Source organism: Rattus norvegicus, chromosome 5, assembly GCF_036323735.1.
Source record: "Rattus norvegicus strain BN/NHsdMcwi chromosome 5, GRCr8, whole genome shotgun sequence".
NCBI classification, from domain to species: Eukaryota; Metazoa; Chordata; class Mammalia; order Rodentia; family Muridae; genus Rattus; species Rattus norvegicus.
Genome location: NC_086023.1, coordinates 87,586,447 through 87,603,814, shown reverse-complemented (window position 1 = coordinate 87,603,814; position 17,368 = coordinate 87,586,447). Strand labels below are relative to the sequence as shown.

Here is a 17,368-nt window from a genome sequence, read left to right as displayed (position 1 = left end):
ATGTTCTAGCAGAGCTCACTAGGATTGGATCACAGTGTGTCAGCATCCTCCGTGTATAGAGTACAGCTTGTGTTTTCAGAGCAAAAGCTGCAATGAAGTCACGAGATGTATCAGAAGTTAACAATGAAGAACTACCTCAGATTAATAGCACTTGATTTTGAATGAATTTTGGTCATTGCCCATCCAGAAATCTTTAATCATTGCCAGATTTTTCACAGTTCCCACATAGGTGACCCAATGGTTAAGAAAATAAGCTCTCAGAGAGTTTCCCAGACATTTGTATACCATTTCACAATCTTTTGCTTTTTACATTAGCAATGTCTTATTCTAAGTCTTTCTGCTTTATAAATTTAAATGTTTACTTTTATGTAAAGTAATCAAATCCTTGAGAAATGAGCATATGTATGTGTATTCTGTCCTACTATAATCGTAATATTCTGAGTACTTAAAATAGATGTGTGTATGAAACGATCACTGTGTACCTGCTAAAACTAAGTGGGCTACTCCTAGTGACATTTCATTTAATTTAAAACCTTTCTTCTATGGCATCACAGTCATTAGCTAGACCCTGCAATGAAGGCAGAGAAAAGCAGGCTTCCTCCCAAGTGGGGTTAACAGAGATTTTATTGCAAAGCTATAAAGGTTATAGGTCAAAGTTGCTATTTTAAGACCAAAGCCATGTTGTTTTCTAATTGCTTTAGACAATAGTTTATGCTCGATAAGTTCAAATTTGAGAAGGTATAGAATCCGAGTTGTGAACTTTGCACTCTGCCAGTTTATGTAAAGGTTAGGTTTGATCCTTTCCAACCTACTTCCTGTCTTCAAATGGAGGAAATATGTCTCCTCTTGCTGAGGGAAGATTTGCTTGTTCCTTTAAATTCATTTTATTTCTGTTTTTGTGATGAACTTGCAGGTGGAATGGAATGGGGTTAAGGTATGTGTGCAGGATATGTGTCATGTGCATTCTTTGTCTCTGTCTCATCTCTGTCTCTCCCTTCCTTCACCCCATGCATGTGTGTATGAGTGTATGAGTGAATGTGTGTGTGTGTGTGTTTGTGTGTGTGTGTGTGTGTGTGTGTGTTTATGTGTGAAGGCTCAAATGATAGTGTGCATGTGTAGATTAGAGAAAAAAATGAGTATCAGTCCTCAACTCTTTCAGAGACGACACCTTTGCTATTTTCTGCTGCATGGGCCAGAATAACTGGTCCAAGAACTTCATATTTCAGTCTTCCATTTCATCATAGGGACATGGGAAATGTTTCTGAGTCTGGCTTCATTTGTGTTCTGGGGATTCAATGAGATCTTCGTACTTGCATGAAAAATACTTTACTCACTGAGGCATCTCCACTAATGAAGTAGTTTCCTTTCATTACAATCTTCAAAACCAGGTGTTCACTTATACTTATACAGATTTAATTAAAAGTTAACAATAACAGCATTTACCATTATTATTGTTACTATTATTATTATTATTATTATTATTACTATTATTATTATTGGTGGTGGTGGTTTTGTGGAACTCCTAAAAGAGGAAGTGAAGGCTGGTTTTAATGTTTTTGCCTAGAGCTAATGAGATGGCTCAGTGGTTAAGAGCACTGACTGCTCTTCGAGAGGTCCTGAGTTCAAATCCCACAGTCACATGGTGACTCACAACCGTCTGTAATTAGATTTGATGCTCTCTTCTGGTGTGTCTGAAGATAGCAACAGTTTACTCATATAACTAATTAATGTTTTTGCCTGTTCTTGGGACCTTTTTCTTCATACTAGATGGTCTCATCTAGCATTATTATGAGGGGAGATGCCTAGTCTCACTGCAACTTGATATGTCATACTTGGTTCACATCTCTGGGAGATCGGCCTTTTCCTTGAGGGAAATGGAGGAAGAGTGGATGGGGAGAGAGCAGTTGGAAAAAGACTGGGAGGAGAGCAGGGAAGGGGAAACATGGTAGGTACCTAATACATGAGAGAATAAATTAATACAAATAAAAATGGCCTTATCATTCTTCACTGCGTTAATCATTTTTGGTGGTAAGACAAAATACTGTAAGTGCAAGCAATTGGTAGAGGGAAGGGATTGTTTAATCCCAGTTTATAGTTCATCAGAAGAGAAAGTTGAGGCAGGAACCCAAGGCGAAAGTGAAGCAGAAGCCCTGGAAGAGTGATGAGTATTATCTTGCTTCCTCAGGCTGATTCCTTATACTATTCAGGACCATCTTGCCCAGGGATAGTATACCTACAGTGGCTAGATCCCAAATTACTCATCAACTCCAACAATATTCCACAGACTTGCCTATAAGTGATTTGATGGAACCATTTTCCCAATTGTGGAGCTAGAATCTCAGAACTCATATCAAGTGACATAAAACCACCTGTAACTGTTTTCAGGGGCTCTAACATGCTTTTCTGATCACCTCATGCACCGCCACGCATGTAATGCACAAACTGACCATCACACACATACAAGCATAAATAAAAATGAACTCTAAAAATTTCTATAGATTCCTCATCACATTGGCTATATTCCTTGTCCTCAGTAGCCTCTTAGGGTTATTGACTACAATATTTCAGAGCACAGATGTAGAACCTACCTCTATTTTATGTTTCTTTCATGGTAAAATTGTAACTTTAGTCATGAACGTTAAACTGTAACTTATAAAATTTAACATATTTATTTGTGTATAACCATGTGGTGTAGTATTGTGTCTGTGTTTTGTGTGTATAAGGGTATGTGTGCCCATGTTTGTGTATGCAGAGAGCAGAGGAATGCACAGGGTCATGCAGACAGTAAACGACAAGTCTGGTCCATGAACTCAGAAATGTCAATTTCCTGAACATACTTCTTCTCAGAGTCCTAAGAAAACTTTCCAACTTCACCTAGTCTTTAAAGTAGTTAGATTTAAAGACTAACTTATTAAATTTATTCTTTTTAAATATGCATTGTATTGCATACCCAATGATTTGCATTATTAGTTAGTGTCCATCTTTTCTTAAGTCAAGACAGGAGGAGTTGAGGTTATGGGAAATGCTGAACTAATTAGCTCCATGCAGGTTTACTTAGAAGGCTCATGTTAGCAGCTAACATCAGATAACTTATTTGTAATAATTACTTTTCTTCCTCTGGTAAGTATAATTTTCTTTTCTGGGGTTCAACAAGGTAAAACTTTCCCCACACCAAGGCTTGACTATTGTATTCAGCCTTTGATGCAGTTGATTCCCATGCTGGGCTTCCTGCTTTGTTTGGTTCCTCTCCTCCCCTCCCTCTCAGGCTTCAGTTTGTGTGGAAGTGCTGATCTACATAGGAACTGCCTCCTCCCCAGTTTTTCCTCCTTTGAATATTTTCTCTTGTCAAGGTGAAGACAATAATAACAGTTTGCTTTCTGAAGCTCTTTTATCCTGATCCACTTCTGAAGGCCATGAACACATTGAGTTTCAAGCCTTGTGGAAATAAAGTGTACACATTACAAATTGACACAATATGAAAGGTCAGACACTCAGGGCCCTTGAAGCATGACAATTCCCTAACTAGTCCCACAAACAGCTATAATTAATGGTCTCAACAGAGAGTCAAGTCTCTTGATAAAGGTAGTACAGCTTTTGTTAGAGAATAGGATGTCTATTTAGGTATTCACAATTCTATGTGAGTATGAGCATCCCACACAGATCTGTTGGGTTCAAAACAGTAACAGTCCAAGAGCTTGTACCGCTGCTGTAATTATTTAGACAATCAAAGCACTCTCATCTATTCAGAAACTCATATCTCTCTTCTTTCTACCCATGGCTAACTGTATTCCTTTTAAAATATCTGCAAAGACTATGTACCTGACAGAGAATAAGAAGCAAATTAAATTCTACTATCTTTTGTAAAGCACTGTTTAAATAACTCACCTCTTTTTACCTGAAAATCTGGAAGTTTCTTATCCATACCATCCAGCACATACAACATATATGTATCATTTGCCTTGCTGGGTCCCTTCAATGGTATTTGGGTTTTTGTATGGGGGAAATCTCCTTGCAACTCTGTACTTCTATCCTCTTCTGTCAGGACAGCCCTGCTGGGCTCTTCTCATCTCTCAGATTCTGGCTCAATAGCATCTTCTCAAACCATCTTGTTTTCTCCACCTCCTCATTTTTATTACATTTTTCCTGTGTTGTGACCTTTTTCATGCCTTCACTATGTGCCATTTGTTTTGTGGTGTTTACCTGCAAAATCACTTACTGTCTTATCGTTCCTCATAAGGTGTTTAGCCATTACATAGGACATTTAAGGTAGGTAGGTGCAGGAGAGAACTGTGAACAAATACTTATCCCTTTGCTTAAAAGAACCTTTGGGGATTTTCTCAATAATCTCTGTTACTATGATTAACTATGATTAGGATCAAATTGTTTCATTTTGTTTTTTCATCACCCATACTAGAAATAATCAGCTTATAGGATAGAGTCTATCTATGCTCCTGGCTGGATGACCAACCTGACTGGTTGGACAAAACCATTGCTCACTTGGTCAGATAGATAAAAGGCTATGGTTGGGATATCTTAAATATCCAATTTTCATTTAACTTTATGGCATTGTTTACATTCTAACACCATCTTTTTAGTTTTGATAGTTATTGGCAATTTCTTATAGCTGTAGATGTGATGTAATGAAAACTATAAAATGGAAACAAATAAAATTTTTTAATATGCCTTAGTCCTAATTTAAGACTTAAGCTTGGTTTCTTGGTATAAGGATTGAGCTCATTTTAAATCAAAAGAGCACAAACTCAAGGAGAAGAGAAAATAGTAAAGGAGAAAAATACTACTGTTTAAAAAATAAAAAGACCTGTTTGGACAAGAGTATGCATTAATTGCCAAATAATCTATAGTCTGTCTGTTCGAATGCATGTGTCTCACTTGGGTTTCAGCTCCTGTGTTTAAACTCTTGTTAATAACTCTTTAAGAAAACAGTTAGGGAAGATTCTGAATCTCCAAGACACTGCCTTTTCACAGACATAACAGTGACTGACGTGTAATATCTATCAGTAGAATATATATATATGTATATATATATATATATATATATACATACATACATAAGTTTAGCCCCTGATAAGTGTAGAGTTTCAAAATCTTATCTATCTGTGTAACCAGAATTTTGAAACAATAAGATACCTGGATTCTATTTCTTCTTCTTCCAGTAATGAGTAAGGCCACATCAAGATCTTCAAAGGGTCACATTTAAAATTAGAATACTGGAGTCAATGATAAAACTTTAAAGTGTTACTTATAGAAGACACCAGAGACCTGGAAGGAGAAAGCCTCAGGACTCAAATTAAGGAACCTTAGATAAAATGCCCAACAATGGAGAGATAGAACTTGTAGAGTCCACCTCCAATAGAAAGACAAGGCATCAAGTGAAGGGATGGGGTTGCCATTCCACAGTCAAAAACTCTGACCCAGAATTTTTCCTGCTTAAAAGAATTACATGGACAAAAGTGGAGAGGAGATTGAGGAAAAGGCAGTCCAGTGACCAGCCCAACTTGTGATCCATCTCAAGGACAAGCTCCAAAGCCTGTCACTATTGCTGATGCTATGGTAATGCTGATGCAAACAGGAGCCTAGCATTGCTGTCCTCTAAGAGGCCCAATAAGCAGCTAACTGAAACAGATGCAGGTATTTTCACCCAACCAATGCACTGAGGTCAGAGACCCCTGTGGTTGAATTAAGGAAAGGCTGAAAGAAGCTGAGGAGGAGGGCAACCCCATAGGAAGACCAGCAGTCTCAACTAACCTGGAACTCTGAGATCTCTCAGACACTGAGCCAACAACCAGTTACAGGAGCTGGTTCGAGGCCCCTAACATATATACAGCAGAGGATTTCCTGGTCCTACCCTTGAAAGACTTGGGGCCCCAAGGAATTGGGAGATCTGGTTGAGGGGTAGGGTGGGGTGTTGGGGACATCCTCTTGGAGACAGCAAGGAGGAGGAATGGGATGAGGAACTGTGGGAGAGTGGACCAGGAAGGGGAAAACTATTGGAGTGTAAAAAAATAATATTAATTTAAAAAATTTAAAATGTTTCTTATATAACTTATAAGAGGCCCTATGTGGATGCTAGGATTGGAAATTGGATTCCTTACCATAGCTATAAACACTGAATCACGTTTCTAATCCTCTACATTTTCATTTTAAAACTCACCTCTATTGAAGTGTAAAATATACAGTCTTAGTTAGGGTCTTATTGCTGTGAACAGACACTATCACCAATGTAAATTTTATAAAGGACATTTAATTGGGGATGACTTACAGGTTCAGAGGTTTAGTCCATTATCATCAAGGCATGGCAGCATTCAGGCAGGCCTGGTGCAGGAGGAGCTGAGTTCTACATCTTCAACTGAAAGAAGCCAGGAACAGACTGAGCATCCTAGGAGGAGCTAGGAGGTTGGTCTCCAATCCAAGCCCACCCCACAGTGACACATTTCTTCCAACAACGCCTCAACTTCCAATAGTGCCATTCCCTGGGCCAAGCATATGCAAACCATCACATACACTAAAAACTTATTTTAAGTCTTCATTTCATCAGGATTTTTGAAAAATATATGCATCCACAAAATTATCTTGATAATCAGTACATACAGATTTTCCTTTACTCTCAAGAAATCACTTGTAAACTTTCAAAATAAATCTCCCAACTTTATTCCCTGTAACTTCTTACTGGGCTCTTCTTTGAGTAGTTGACTTTTTCCTGGCTCTTTTGTTGACAGATCTAAGTGGCATGTTGTCCTCTGTGCTTGCTTGTTTTATAACATAAAGCAGGAAAATCTACCCACAACTATGAAAGTCTGTAGTTTGCTCCAGACATCTTATTGCATAGCTTTGTATGTCTTCCAACTGTGAGCTTATGTTCTCTAACTTGTTCTCGTTTAAATTACCATTGGTTGCTGGAGGTTGTTTTCATTTCATAGGTATTTGAAAATTATATTTTGATTTCTGCAGAAAAAAATGTTTGCATCTTATGTTTCATGATCATGGTTCACATCTTCATTTAGCCACACCTTAAAAAAATTCTTTCAGCAAAATGTTCTAGCATTAGGGACTCCAAATGCGCTATTGTTTGTTTTGATTTCTCCTTTTTCTTTGATTGAAAATAGATCATTTTTCTTATAAAACATAACTTGGTAATATTTTCCTCTTACTTTACTAATCTCAGTTCCTTCTGAACACCCTTCCCTTCTGGATCCTCTCAATTTTTGTTTCTCCTTAGAAAAGAATGGGATTCTAAGAGATAATGAAGCATAATTAATTAATTAATTAAAATCCAATAATATAAAAAGTATTATATTAAAGTTAGACATGGCACCCAAGAGGAGGAAAAAATGCCAAGAGCAACTAAAAGAAAAAAAATGTCTCACTCATTCTCATGGTCATGAATCCCATAAAATACTAAGCCAATGCCTATAATATATACACGGAGGACCTGGTGCAGAGACAGGTAAGTTCTGTGTTTGTGGCTTCAGTCTCTATGACCTCACATGGACCTTGCTCCACTGATTCAAAGGGTCTTGTTTTACTGGTGTCCTCCATCCCCTCTGGCTTCACAGTCTTTCTTCCTCCTCTTCCATGGTCCCTGAGCTCTGAAGGGAGAAATTTAATGGAAACCTCCAAATTAAGTTTTCTCTCTATGTAACATCTAGATTAGGGTTTCTTCATGTGTTCTCATCTGCTGGTGGAGAATATTTTTCAGATTATGACTGAATAAGGCACTGATCTATTTATGAGTATAGCAGAATATCATTAAGAGTCATTTTATTATAACATTTTAAAACTTTTTTTGGGAAGTGTTTGCTTTTACCCTAGGGTTATGGTTCATGGTTATATAACCAGTGTCAGGTACGGGCTTCATTTTGTCAAGTAGGCCTTAAGTTAAATCAGATATGTTTTGCTTATACACACAAGTTCTATGTGCCATTGCTATAGCATATCTTGCAGGCAAGAGAGATCATAGGGCAAAGTTTTTGGCTGAGCTGTTGTTTATATTTTAATTTTGGTAGCATGCAGAGTACCTTCCCATACTAAAGACACTAGAAGATAGTGGCCAGATGTAGGCACCAGCTGGAGTTCTCCATGCTCAATGAGTTGTGTACGTTCTCAACAACAAGGTTCAACTGTTAGTTTTCAGAGTGACCCATTGATAATATATTTTAATTTTCAACTTCAAATTATGCTCTATTGATCCTTTTGGTATTATCTATCACAATGATCACATATGTCAGTTATGATCCTTTGTTATAGATTTTTGCAGGGAAGAATTTATACATTAATAATCACAAACTCTGGAGTTTTGCTTGTTACTTAATTTCTAATGTGTGTTTGAATTGTTGGTTGGTTTTGTCTAATTACAGAGCACATATTTCCAGTAAGGTAGCAAGCACAAACTTTTTATTTCTGGTACTATGAGGAATACATTCAGTCTTTTATCATTTGTACTTATAACTGCAGGAATTAGTAGATATTCTTTATCCTATTATTACATTTCTTTCTTTAACCCTAGTTTTTATAATGGTTAGAAGTTGAATTTCTTCAGATAATTTTCATCATTGATTTAAATAATTACATGAACTTTTTGTTAACCCATTATAAAGTGAGTTATCTCGATCGATTATGCATATGTATGTATGTGCACAATTGTATTATGTGCATATCTGTGTAGATGTATTTGCATGTTTGTGGAGGCCAGATGTAGATGCCGCATGTCTTCCTTGACAGCTTTTGAAGCCATATACTGAATCAAAGTCTACCTTGAACACAGAGCTTGTTAAATTGCCTAGATATTTATGTATGTGGAGAGGTTGGGTTATGAACCCCTATATTTTGATTGTTCTTTATTGCTGGAGTGATCTCCACAGTCTCTACACCAATGCATTGACAGCTTTTTCACATATAATCAAGAAGGTCTTATCTTTACCTCTGGTTCCTGGGATGGAATTTAAAGAATTCATTTCATTGAACCACTGATTTCAAATTCCCTAACACCAAGTTGTTCCTGTTATAATAGCTTTGTATTGACTTAATATCAGCAGGATATGAAATGACCCCTACTTTGTTTAATCTTCTGTTAAACCTAGATAGAATTTTATCATATGTTCCTTATCATTCCAAATACTACATTTGTATTTTATTGATTTTCTTAATCCTTTTCGGTTTAATATATATTATAGTTAACTTTTATTTTTCCTACTGATGTCAGATCTTATTTGCTCATCTTTATTCTAGTTTGTATATAGAAATTAAATCATAGGCTAAGACCTTTATTCTTTTTATCATAGGACTATAGTGCATTATATTGTTCTCAGGACTTGTTCACCTCCATCCCACAATTGTGCATGTGTCTTAGTCTTCATTTTCCTGAAAATGGTTGTGAATTCTTAAGTTGTTTACAACTGTATTGTAATTTTTAGTGACGTTGATATATAATAAGGGTTGTTTTCTAAAGCAAGGCAGAAAGGTAAGACAAACCAACAAGGAGAAAGAACATGGAAGCCTTCATTTTCCACTAAATACTTCCCATTCAAGTAAGGTATTTTGCATCTTGTTTAAATACCTTCAAATATGTGAGGAATTTTAAAGTATTTAAAAGTTTTTCTCTTGCTTGTGTTTTCATCAGAGAATTATATTTAACATATTTAAGTTGATTTCATTTCTTTGACAGTTTTGAATGTGGTATTACTTCCTTAACACCTTATTTTTACTTGAAAATAGCATGTGCCCCTTGTTATCCTGTGCTCCAAAGTTGTCAATTAGTTTAAGACTGTTGATAATGTATTTTTCATTCTTGAATTTTTTTCATGTCTAAATCAATTTGTTTTAATGATTACTAAAAGAAGATAAAGTCTAACTCTATAAGTACATACTTTAATTTCTCATATGTTGAAAACACAAATAACTGATTATTTTTTTTAATTTCTGTTCCTTTACCCTGTACCCCACATTGTCATTTTTGCACATATTATCAGTTTACTTTTGTCCCACAATGCACCACAGCCTATTTAACATTTTCTTTCTTTCTTTCTTTCTTTCTTTCTTTCTTTCTTTCTTTCTTTCTTCCTTTCTTTTCCTTCCTTCCTTCCTTCTTCCCTCCCTCCCTCCTTCCTTTCTTTCTTTCTTTCTTTCTTTATTTCTTTATTTCTTATTTATTTATTTGCAAGGCATGGTCTTCTGTAGTTCAGGTTGGCTTTTACTGGCAATATAGAAATATCTTCCTTCTTATCAGTTAATCTTCCCTCTTTAGAATCTTCTGCTTGTTTTGTCCATGTTATTAGAATTTTCCTTGGCAGTGATTAACACTGTTTTCATTTCACATTTCTTTTAATATTTGTGGCTTCCATTTACATATTTTTAAATTTCCTATTTATACTTTTGTTTTTTTATTTTACTTTGTAGAGTGAGCATGTCAAGTGTATTTTCAATAGCAATTTCTACTCCTTTGAATTAAAATTTCATTCTCCATTTAACACATCTCATTCTCTTTATTCCCTTTTTCTGTTTGTAATCATAGTTTTTGGCTGATTTAGATAAGTGATAATTCCAAAAATATTGTACACTATACTATATTACAGAAGTTAGACATTATGATTTTGTTGTTTGATTGTTTCTGAGAGAATCTCACAGAACTTTGGCAGGCCTCAAATTTACTATGGAGCTGAGGTTGTTCTTTTAAACTCCTGATCTTCCTGCCTCCACCACCTTTTTGCTAAGATATAGGTGTGTTTCGTATATTGTTCATTTTTATCACTGGATGGTGAGCATTATATATATATATATATATATATATATATGTATATATATATATTTATATACACACACACACACATACATATACATATTCCCTCTGGCATACATTATCATACTTAAAATTTAGGTTTTTTTGATTTAAAATAAATTGTTATGACTGGCCCAGAGTGATATTTATTAAGGGAACATTTAGTATATACTCTTCCAGCAACACCATTATCAGGATTTGGCCTATTTTCTTAAAGATTAGTTAATGAAGCATGTATCACCCTTGTTCCTATAAGACTACCAAATAATTAAAGCCCTCTCCTTATCAGGTCCTTTCATTGGTCCTCCTAGTCTGTGTCATCTCAGCAGATACAGGACATATTCACTAAACAGGGCATACATTGCATTCAGATCCCCAGAGACTGCTTTCCTTGTTTCTCCTCTCTTTGTGGTTCTGAGCTCTGAGAATTCTAGCCATCTTGGCTTTCTTTTTCTTTTTTTTCTATTTTCGGAGCTGGGGACCAAACCCAGGGCCTTGCACTTGCTAGGCAAGCGCTCTACCACTGAGCTAAATCCCCAACCCCAGCCATCTTGGCTTTCTTAACCTATGGTCTCTTCTTGCTTCGTTTTATGAATGTTCCAGCACACAGTTTTGTCCCGCTCCTTGTTTTACATGGTGTAAATTGATTCTAGCAGAAAACACAGGCAGGCATTGTGCTAAGTTCACGGTCTACACCACATGTTGTTCAAAATCTTGTCTCCAATTTGTTTTTTATTTGTTCAGGTTTCTAGTTATACAAGCTAACTCCTAATACCATAAATCCTTCTTGGGTGGATTTGAAAGTTGTAAATGTATATTTTAAAGGTATAATATCATATCAGCCTTCTTGAAGATTTTTTTAAATCCATGTGAATATTTCCCTAGAACATTAACATTGACATTCATCTCTGCTTTTAACGAGCATAGAGACAAGTTCATTTCCAAAACCAAATGCCATTGATATTTTTATCGTTGAAAACTTTAATCTTTAATCTTTTTTACAGTCTAGTTGTTATACCCACCCCACCCCACCCCGTTCTCCTCTCTGACAGGTCCCATTCTTCCTCCCATGTCTGCAAGAGGATGTGCCCAGACCCCCACATTCTCTGACACCCCGACAGACCTCCCCATTCCCTGGGACCTCAAGTCTCTCAAGGGTTAGGTGCACCTTCTCGCACGGAGGTTAAATCAGGCAGTCCTCTGCTGTATGTGTGCCTTGGACCAGGTAGTGTGTGCTGCCTGGTTGGTGGCTCAGTTTCTGAGAGATCTCGGGGGTCCAGGTTTGTTGAGACTGCTGGTCTTTCTATAGGGCACCCAAAAGGAGATGCATGAGAGGAGCCTGGCATGGCTGCCCACTGAGATGCTCAAAAAGCAGCTGACTGAGACAAAAGCAGATATACCCAACCAACACTCTGAAGTCAGTATCCCCTGCAGTTGAATTAAGGAAAGGCTTGAAGAAAACATTAAAAAAAAAGTGAGTTATCATTTCCCAGAGTCATGATATAGAATCAGTAAAAATAAATCACAAAATTTTTACTAGTTTCATTCTTTGAGTTTTATCGAATGATCTCGAGCACACACTTTACCATCAACAGTGGGCTGCTGTCTACTTGTCCTATTTTTCAGAATTCTATGTAGAAGGTAGACATCTTGCTTTGTTATAGAAAATGGGGGAAGTACTATTTGATACTTATAGATTCAGAAGGGGGATGAGATATCACCTCGAATTCTATACCTAAGAGTGATACAATCACAATCCAATGGATGATTTCAATTCAAAGTTCATGCAGATCGCCCTCATTAAGCTCAATTGGTCACAAAACAAAATCAAAATTTTCTAGGCAGTAGTCCTGCACACTTTTATCTCAGCACTCAGAAAGCAGAAACAGACAGATCTCTATTAGTTCGAGGCCAAACTGGTGTACAGAATGAGTACTAGGACAGCCAAGGCTACACAGAGAAACCGTATCTCAAAAACAAAAACCTAACGTCACGAATCTGGGAAAGGAAACAGCATATGTTTGGGGTGAGTATTAGAAATGGTGGGGATGAGGTGGGCACTCCTGAGGCTGCAGAGCGGAAGAGACCACCAACACTGCTCACCCCTGCCCAGATCCCTGGCCCAAGAGGAAACTGTATAAGGCCTCTGGGCTCCCGTGGGGGAGGGCCCAGGAGCTGCAGGACCCCTGTGCCTGAGACACCACCAGAACCAGAAGGAAACAGACCGGATAAACAGTTCTCTGCACCTAAATCCCGTGGGAGGGAGAGCTGAACCTTCAGAGAGGCAGACAAGCCTGGGAAACCAGAAGAGACTGGTCTCTGCACACACATCTCGGACGCCAGAGGAAAAAGCCAAAGACCATCTGGAACCCTGGTGCACTGAAGCTCCCGGAAACAGCGGCACAGGTCTTCCTGGTTGCTGCCACTGCAGAGAGCCCGTGGGTAGCACCCCACGAGCGAACTTGAGCCTCGGGACCACAGGTAAGACCAACTTTTCTGCTGCAAGAAAGCTGCCTGGTGAACTCAAGACACAGGCTCACAGGAACAGCTGAAGACCTGTAGAGAGGAAAAACCACACGCCGGAAAGCAGAACACTCTGTCCCCATAACTGACTGAAAGAGAGGAAAACAGGTCTACAGCACTCCTGACACACAGGCTTATAGGACAGTCTAGCCACTGTCAGAAATAGCAGAACAAAGTAACACTAGAGATAATCTGATGGCGAGAGGCAAGCGCAGGAACCCAAGCAACAGAAACCAAGACTACATGGCACCATCGGAGCCCAATTCTCCCATCAAAACAAACATGGAATATCCAAACACACCAGAAAAGCAAGATCTAGTTCCAAAATCATTTTTGATCATGATGCTGGAGGACTTCAAGAAAGACGTGAAGAACACCCTTAGAGAACAAGTAGAAGCCTACAGAGAGGAATCGCAAAAATGCCTGAAAGAATCGCAAAAATCCCTGAAAGAATTCCAGGAAAACATAAATAAACAAGTAGAAGCCCATAGAGAGGAGACACAAAAATCCCTGAAAGAATTCCAGGAAAACACAATCAAACAGTTGAAGGAATTAAAAATGGAAATAGAAGCAATCAAGAAAGAACACATGGAAACAACCCTGGATATAGAAAACCAAAAGAAGAGACAAGGAGCTGTAGATACAAGCTTCACCAACAGAATACAAGAGATGGAAGAGAGAATCTCAGGAGCAAAAGATTCCATAGTAATCATTGACTCAACTGTCAAAGATAATGTAAAGCGGAAAAAGCTACTGGTCCAAAACATATAGGAAATCCAGGACTCAATGAGAAGATCAAACCTAAGGATAATAGGTATAGAAGAGAGTGAAGACTCCCAGCTCAAAGGACCAGTAAATATCTTCAACAAAATCATAGAAGAAAACTTCCCTAACCTAAAAAAAGAGATACCCATAGACATACAAGAAGCCTACAGAACTCCAAATAGATTGGACCAGAAAAGAAACACCTCCCGTCACATAATTGTCAAAACACCAAACTCACAAAATAAAGAAAGAATATTAAAAGCAGTAAGGGAAAAAGGTCAAGTAACATATAAAGGGAGACCTATCAGAATCACACCAGACTTCTCGCCAGAAACTATGAAGGCCAGAAGATCCTGGACTGATGTTATACAGACCCTAAGAGAACACAAATGCCAGCCCAGGTTACTGTATCCAGCAAAACTCTCAATTAACATTGATGGAGAAACCAAGCTATTCCATGACAAAACCAAATTTACACAATATCTTTCCACAAATCCAGCACTACAAAGGATAATAAATGGTAAAGCCCAACATAAGGAGGCAAGCTATACCCTAGAAGAAGCAAGAAACTAATCGTCTTGGCAACAAAACAAAGAGAATGAAAGCACACAAACATAAGCTCACATCCAAATATGAATATAACGGGAAGCAATATTCACTATTCCTTAATATCTCTCAATATCAATGGCCTCAACTCTCCAATAAAAAGACATAGATTAACAAACTGGATACACAACGAGGACCCTGCATTCTGCTGCCTACAGGAAACACACCTCAGAGAAAAAGACAGACACTACCTCAGAGTGAAAGGCTGGAAAACAACTTTCCAAGCAAATGGTCAGAAGAAGCAAGCTGGAGTAGCCATTCTAATATCAAATAAAATCAATTTCCAACTAAAAGTCATCAAAAAAGATAAGGAAGGACACTTCATATTCATCAAAGGAAAAATCCACCAAGATGAACTATCAATCCTAAATATCTATGCCCCAAATACAAGGGCACCTACATACGTAAAAGAAACCTTACTAAAACTCAAAGCACACATTGCACCTCACACAATAATAGTGGGAGATTTCAACACACCACTCTCATCAATGGACAGATCATGGAAACAGAAATTAAACAGTGATGTCGACAGACTAAGAGAAGTCATGAGCCAAATGGACTTATAGAACATTCTATTCTAAAGCAAAAGGATATACCTTCTTCTCAGCTCCTCATGGTACTTTCTCCAAAATTGACCATATAATTGGTCAAAAAACGGGCCTCAACTGGTACAGAAAGATAGAAATAATCCCATGCGTGCTATCGGACCACCACGGCCTAAAACTGGTCTTCAATAACAATAAGGGAAGAATGCCCACATATACGTGGAAATTGAACAATGCTCTACTCAATGATAACCTGGTCAAGGAAGAAATAAAGAAAGAAATTTAAAACTTTTTAGAATTTAATGAAAATGAAGATACAACATACCCAAACTTATGGGACACAATGAAAGCTGTGCTAAGAGGAAAACTCATAGCGCTGAGTGCCTGCAGAAAGAAACAGGAAAGAGCATATGTCAGCAGCTTGACAGCACACCTAAAAGCTCTAGAACAAAAAGAAGCAAATACACCCAGGAGGAGTAGAAGGCAGGAAATAATCAAACTCAGAGCTGAAATCAACCAAGTAGAAACAAAAAGGACCATAGAAAGAATCAACAGAACCAAAAGTTGGTTCTTTGAGAAAATCAACAAGATAGATAAACCCTTAGCCAGACTAACGAGAGGACACAGAGAGTGCATCCAAATTAACAAAATCAGAAATGAAAAGGGAGACATAACAACAGATTCAGAGGAAATTCAAAAAATCATCAGATCTTACTATAAAAACCTATATTCAACAAAACTTGAAAATCTTCAGGAAATGGACATTTTCCTAGACAGATACCAGGTTCGAAGTTAAATCAGGAACAGATAAACCAGTTAAACAACCCCATAACTCCTAAGGAAATAGAAGCAGTCATTAAAGGTCTCCCAACCAAAAAGAGCCCAGGTCCAGACGGGTTTAGTGCAGAATTCTATCAAACCTTCATAGAAGACCTCATACCAATATTATCCAAACTATTCCACAAAATTGAAACAGATGGAGCACTACCGAATTCCTTCTACGAAGCCACAATTACTCTTATACCTAAACCACACAAAGACACAACAAAGAGAACTTCAGACCAATTTCCCTTATGAATATCGATGCAAAAATACTCAATAAAATTCTGGCAAACCAAATTCAAGAGCACATCAAAACAATCATCCACTATGATCAAGTAGGCTTCATCCCAGGCATGCAGGGATGGTTTAATATATGGAAAACCATCAACGTGATCCATTATATAAACAAACTGAAAGAACAGAACCACATGATCATTTCATTAGATGCTGAGAAAGCATTTGACAAAATTCAACACCCCTTCATGATAAAAGTCCTGGAAAGAATAGGAATTCAAGGCCCATACCTAAACATAGTAAAAGCCATATACAGCAAACCAGTTGCTAACATTAAACTAAATGGAGAGAAACTTGAAGCAATCCCACTAAAATCAGGGACTAGACAAGGCTGCCCACTCTCTCCCTACTTATTCAATATAGTTCTTGAAGTTCTAGCCAGAGCAATCAGACAACAAAAGGAGATCAAGGGGATACAGATCGGAAAAGAAGAGGTCAAAATATCACTATTTGCAGATGACATGATAGTATATTTAAGTGATCCCAAAAGTTCCACCAGTGAACTACTAAAGCTGATAAACAACTTCAGCAAAGTGGCTGGGTATAAAATTAACTCAAATAAATCAGTTGCCTTCCTCTATACAAAAGAGAAACAAGCCGAGAAAGAAATTAGGGAAACGACACCCTTCATAATAGACCCAAATAATATAAAGTACCTCGGTGTGACTTTAACCAAGCAAGTAAAAGATCTGTACAATAAGAACTTCAAGACACTGAGGAAAGAAATTGAAGAAGATCTCAGAAGACGGAAAGATCTCCCATGCTCATGGATTGGCAGGATTAATAGAGTAAAAATGGCCATTTTACCAAAAGCAGTCTACAGATTCAATGCAATCCCCATCAAAATACCAATCCAATTCTTCAAAGAGTTAGACAGAACAATTTGCAAATTGATCTGGAATAACAAAAAACCCAGGATAGCTAAAGCTATTCTCAACAATAAAAGGACTTCAGGGGGAATCACTATCCCTGAACTCAAGCAGTATTACAGAGCAATAGTGATAAAAACTGCATGGTATTG

The 17,368-nt window shown here is 37.5% G+C and overlaps 1 long non-coding RNA gene across 3 annotated transcripts in view; it reads right to left on the bottom strand.

Annotated features, from left to right (window-relative positions):
• LOC108350985 (uncharacterized) overlaps positions 1-17,368 on the bottom strand; it is a 53,483-nt gene that overhangs the window by 15,290 nt on the left and 20,825 nt on the right. For 2 of the 3 annotated variants that reach the window (XR_010051840.1, XR_010051841.1), the window contains exons 4-5: positions 11,961-12,095; positions 6,281-6,367 (exon numbers count right to left, since the gene is read on the bottom strand). This is a non-coding gene — a long non-coding RNA (uncharacterized LOC108350985). The remainder of the gene's footprint in view (positions 1-6,280; positions 6,368-11,960; positions 12,096-17,368) is intronic. The other variant, XR_001837976.3, reaches the window with a different exon arrangement.